Source organism: Sesamum indicum, linkage group LG14 (genome assembly GCF_000512975.1).
Source record: "Sesamum indicum cultivar Zhongzhi No. 13 linkage group LG14, S_indicum_v1.0, whole genome shotgun sequence".
Classification (NCBI taxonomy): domain Eukaryota; kingdom Viridiplantae; phylum Streptophyta; class Magnoliopsida; order Lamiales; family Pedaliaceae; genus Sesamum; species Sesamum indicum.
The window spans coordinates 1,717,608-1,723,699 of record NC_026158.1 but is presented as its reverse complement, the minus strand read 5'-3'; the positions used below and the strand labels follow the sequence as shown (position 1 = coordinate 1,723,699).

The window sequence follows — 6,092 nt, the reverse complement described above, 5'->3', positions numbered from 1 at the left end:
TTTCATTTTTGTTATGAATTTTTGTCTTTGATGTTGTTTCCAAGAGTTGTATTTCTTGTTTGTGAAGGGGATAAGCGAAGTTTAAGCCCCTTTGTTTGATTTATGACTTGTTTGTTCTTGTATTTGACTTGCGAGGACTATTTTTGTGAACAACATATCTTTGATTTTTAAAGTTACGTATGTTAGTTATCCGCAAACAATGTTAATTATGCATTTTGGCCGGGCTTGTTATTTGATACTCCTTTTTAGCAATTTCATTAATTTCACATATGTATGTTTAACGTTTTCTTCAGGTGTGAATATTGGGGCATGAATTAATTTGACCATTATTATGTAGGGTAAAATGCAATTTTGTTCCACTAACTAAAAGTTATCGGCATAATTTTCAATCCTGTTCAATTTAAAATTTGCAATTGAGGATTGTAATTTTTTTTAATAACATATTTAATTCAAATTTAAAAAAAAAAAGCTAAAAACTTGATCAAAAAATATCACATGCTTTGCACGTGATTAGTTAATTTGACTTTTTTTATTTTTCTTACCACATTTCATGATGTGCCATAAAAAACGCAAGGCAAAAGATACAATTTTGGTCCTTTAGTTAGTCTAAATGTCGTCACTAAGGCAAAAATGTTATCAACAAAATCTCCACAAATTCTCTCCTCCCTTAGAGCGTATAGTGCTCGAGTTGCCTATGTTTGATAGCAAGAAAGAGAGAGAAACAAATAAATATTTATTAAGGGGGAAATTTTAGTTCAGATTGAACTCAGTTGAATTTGAACCAATCATATATTAAATATAATATATTTATTGTGTAATTGGTGTACAGTTAGTGGTATTTAAATGGTATGCCCATAATTAAATGAATTTAGCATCATCTATCTCACTCAGCAAAATGATAAGCCGTAGGTTAAAACGTGAACGGCAGGATTCGAACCTGCGCGGGCAGAGCCCACATGATTTCTAGTCATGCCCGATAACCACTCCGGCACGTCCACTTTCACGTCTGTTTAAGCATTATTATTTTATTTGGCAGAAATTCTGATTTTGGATAATTGATTCTTATAGATAAAATTATAATTTATAGTAGAATTAAAAGTAGATGGTGTTTGAGAAAAAATAATGAAATTGTAAAAGTTAAATTGAATAATTTTTGGTGAAAAAACACTTTCAAAACAAACTTAATTAATTAAGGATCATTTTATCATCATGTATTTAAAAAAGATACTATTTTACTTAATATTTGTATTTGTATTTTGTCATCAAAAATTATTTTTTCCCAAAAAACAATAAATGTTATTTCAAGTAATATATTTTATATTTAATTTTTTAAAGCATTTGTCATATATATTATCAAAATATTGAAACTAATAGAAAATTGAATATTTAATTCAAAAAAATTAATCAGTCATAGCAACTTAATTTATATTTTTATAAGATAGAGGAATACTATTAGATAATATAACAAATAAAATAAAAAACTTGAAAGTACTAAATATGTAAAAGTGTGAATTTTATTAGTGTTAAATTATTTAATAATTTAATATCAACTTTAAATGTGTAATTTTAAGAATAAACTAAAAAGGATGAATTTGAATTATGATTATTGTGATGGGAGTAAAAGAGTTCAATCAGAAGTTGAATTTATTTAAAAAAAAAAGTCAGAGCAATTAGAAACAACCTCTAAGTTGCTTTTAGCTTATAAGTATTGATAAATACATAATTTGTCACATTTTGATGATAATAAAGTCTTCTTATAAAAGTTAAATGTTCCTAATCATATGATATTATTGCATCTTCAGCATAAAAGGTTTAAAGGGAAGCAAATATGGTAAATTTGAGCTAAAAATGGCATTTGAACACACTTAAACAAAGGAGAAAATTGTGCTAGATTTACAGACTCGATTAGATGTGCCCACGCTTAATGTTGCAGTCAACTCTGCAAAAGAAGGAAATATAGCAATTTTTCCTACTAAAGAATGAATGATGTTGAACAAATTGAAAAGATTGCTTGATTCTCAAATATTGTGAGATCTCATTTATATTTATCACTTTTGTTTAATAAGTATTCATTTTATTCTATGTGCTTCATTGCAAATAGTCTGATTATGAATGATGTGGCCAATTATTCATTGTTAAAAAATTTTGTGTAGCTAATTGAACTTGCAAATTCGTAGTTGTTTGTTTACTTCAATAATTAGTAGCGACATAGCATAGTTGATTATGTTATAGTAGTTAATTATGTTATGGAAAATGCATGGTCGAACTTAAATAAAAGACTCGTATAAATTTATCGGTTAGAATTAGACCTTTCTATTTCTTAATGCTGTTAGTGAATTAAATGTTGTGGACGTTTCAGTATTACTCATTATTAGAGAATTAGCTAACAAATGTTCCTTGGCTGACAAAACGATAAGAAAATGTGAGATTGTTAGATCGTATAAATTGCCATAACTAATTTATCTGTTTAAATGATTGACATTTTTGCATCGAGAATCAATAGTGGAATCAAGCCTAAAACCTGACTTTAACCAAAAAAATTTGTCTCATATTTATTCATCTTATTCAATTTTGTCTTTTCAACCTCATCACAATCAACCCCCTGCCCCTCTTTTTAATTTTTTTGAAGGAACCAACTTAAATCCAATCCCCGAGTAATCAACCATACTCACCACTTTTTAAAAATATTTGTAGGAATTTATGTATTAGTTTTTTTCTAAGCTTATTGGCATTTCAGTAAACATTTTAAAATTGATTTTTGACATTTCTATCCCTATACATCATATTTCAAGAAGAAAGAAAGGAAGGAAAAAGACCAATTTAAGGATATTATTGACACACAAAAAAATGGTGCAGCAATATTACAAATTGTTATTTATAAATGAAAATATATTTCTTTTTTATATTTTATAGATTCATGTTGATCAATTGATGCTAACTTGTAGTTTTTTCATATGATATTTTACCCATAAAATGGACTGATATTGTATAATGACGTGCATGTTTTATATGCTTCTGACATCATGTTTGAGATTGCACTGAGATATTAACGAATTCTGATTTGACCAAATAACGTGTTCGACATATTTTGAATTTTTGATGGCTTGTTGCAATTATTTTCAATAAGTAATATGTTTTTTTTTTTATAAAAATGATAATTATATAATTACGTTAACGTTTTAAATATCGAGTAATTGACCAATACATTAGTTGCATTAACGCATCAATACGATGAAGAACTGTGAAGTAAATTATAATAAACTCACATAAAGTGCAAAAAGACACCCACACATCTGATGAAATTGAATCAATGACCTTAAATTTATTTATGGACCTCAACTTTAATCACCAGACTATTAAGAAAAAGGGCAAAATGGAAAAGAAAAAAACACAGGATCGTGAACGGCAGGATTCGAACCTGCGCGGGCAGAGCCCACATGATTTCTAGTCATGCCCGATAACCACTCCGGCACGTCCACTTCATGTCGGTGAGGGTAAATTTCATTAATTAATTAAATGACTATACATCCGCTTACCAATTGCTTAATAACATTCATTCCACAATTCTATGGAGAGAACGTCGCATTAGGAACGGATTGCATATTTGATATGCACGTTATACGTATAATTTATTTTAAAATAAAATATATGATATCGTTTTTATACATATAATATATATCTATTAAACAGAATATAAAATAAAATGAGATAGGAAATAGAAAATTCAATCCCCATTGCGAATTTATGTCCCATTAATAAGTACTAGTAAATAATAGGGTTAATTAAACTTAATTAGCCCCATTGAAAACATGAAGTTACACTGTCTCTTAAAAAAATTTTGAAATTATATTTAAATTCTCTCTAAAAATTCTTCCTTGGCATTTGATAGCCTTCCATTAGAGTTCGGACGAAAAATGGTATCAGTATAAAAAATTAAAAGAAATTATTAATTTTGCCCCTCATTTAGCATTTTTATTTCTATTTTTGTACTTATAAATGGATAAATATAATATATATGTGGATTGAGGTTAACATCATTATAATCACAAAATTACTACATAAGAATGTTAAATGAGGGATAAATTTGAAAATTTATATAATTTTTTAATAACGTCTATGTTTTTCGTTCAAACCCTAACTAAAGGGGTTTAGTCGTTCAGGTGTAAACGATGAATGTTTGAAAGGGATGTAAAGGTAATTTTAAAATTTCTTTAAAAAAAATATAACTTTGTATTTTTGGAGGAAATTTGAATGTAATTAGTCCTAAATAATATATTTCAAATCTAACTTTCATTTAAAGCATACACATTGAAAAAGAAAAAGAAAATAGATTTGAAGTTTCTGGTTTAGTGGATCTTTCCTTTCAAATTTGACATTAGTTTAATACCCATATACAGAGTTCCCTCTTTAATCACACATCCAACACAAAACTAATGTGATGATAATGTAATACATACATAAATATAAATGTGTCTGTACATAATATTTTGAAAGTATACTAAATCAAAATTATGAGCTCTGTCACTGAGATCATATCTCTATTTAATTGTACTTCTCATAAATAATTATTAATAATACAAGTATGAAGGCTTTATTTTTAAAAAAAGTTTGAAAATTAAACACTAAAGTATTGTTAAGAAGTATCCAAGAAAAAAGTGAAATAATACCTTTTTCTTTTGGTTTTAAGTTACTATGTTTAAAATACTATCTACGTGTAGAACGATCGTCTGCATGGTAAAGCAATTATTTTCTACGTCAAACACTACAAAAAAATAATTATTTTTTAAATTATAAATTACTGTTACTTAAAAATCGTAATAATCAATACCATCTACTATAATTAGATTGATGCTAAAATTTAAATTTTGACCCCAGTTAATCAATAGTTTCAGTAGTTTTATCTATGTAAAAGATATTTGCTATATTTTTTGTCGGAAAATAGTGAATGATAAATTAAAGTATAAATTTATTTCGACTGAATGAAATTGCAATAAGCAATTGGTTGTGACGTGCGACGCATAACAAACTTAGGACACGTTGGATGATGGTTGATAGTGCCCAATCATCATCCTACCGTGTCTAATCAACCGAGTTTGCCATTCAGTTGAAATGATGTATCCCATTGTATGAAACCCTTTGGATGAAACGATACATCTATTTGTGTGAAATAGTATGTCCTTTGGATGTTCGAATGAAAGGTCATAATCTTTCAAAGATATATTTTCTGATTGGATATATTCATTCAATGATAGATTTATAACTTCTTAAATAGGTTCCCCCATTCAACTTGAAAACCTTTGTAGAATATTTCGAAGTATTAACAATAAAAGCATGTTGTCTTTCATTAAAAGAGTTCAAAAATATTATTTGATTCGCCGTTTCTCACAATTTATAGTGCTACTATTTTGAGATTATAAGTCGTTGTATCTTAGAGACAAATTGCTGTTACCATTAATACTAAAGTGGAGCAATACATGTCATAAAGATAAGAGCCTAACTCATGTCTCGATTTTATACACAACTTTCACGCATCCCTCGATTTTTTTCCAATAACTTTTAACTATAACAAATAGTTTGGCTTCGTTTATAGAAATGAACTAATATTAATATCTTTTATAAATTTTTACTTTTAACTATAATAATTGCTTATAATGAAAAATCATATTTCTTATAACGGAATGTCAGCTGTATTAGAAAACATGTAGAATGCGTAGAAAGAGAAAGTGACCATTATTAGTAATTTAAATGAAGAGTCACAGAAAGTAGTCAAGTGAAGGGTGTTGGAAAATAATGACTCGTTCTAGGAAGAAGTTTCCTTGACTTTCATGTATCAGCAGATCAAATTTGATCATATTTTAATTAATTATATAATAAGTATAATATATTTAAAATATAATTGATATATAAGTTTAATTAAATAATAAATATATTATACTAACTCTATAATTAATTTAATTCAATCAAATCTGTAAGAAATTTTCCTTTGAAAGTCGCTATAATTCTTTAGTATAAGATTTAAATAATTTTAACCATTTATTTTTCTAGAATAATTTCAAGAAAATCTCTTCATACATGTAACTTTAAAGAAAAAA

General features: G+C 27.0%; 1 protein-coding gene and 2 non-coding genes across 3 annotated transcripts in view; 1 reads left to right on the top strand and 2 right to left on the bottom strand.

Annotated features, from left to right (window-relative positions):
• LOC105176778 overlaps positions 1 to 206 on the top strand; it is a gene marked incomplete in the record, with an annotated part of 1,685 nt that extends 1,479 nt beyond the window's left edge. The window contains 1 exon segment of the mRNA XM_011099682.2: positions 4 to 206.
• Positions 917 to 998, bottom strand: TRNAS-AGA. Its single transcript has one exon. It is a non-coding gene; the product is annotated as a tRNA-Ser (tRNA).
• On the bottom strand, positions 3,398 to 3,479 carry TRNAS-AGA. The gene has a single exon. It is a non-coding gene; the product is annotated as a tRNA-Ser (tRNA).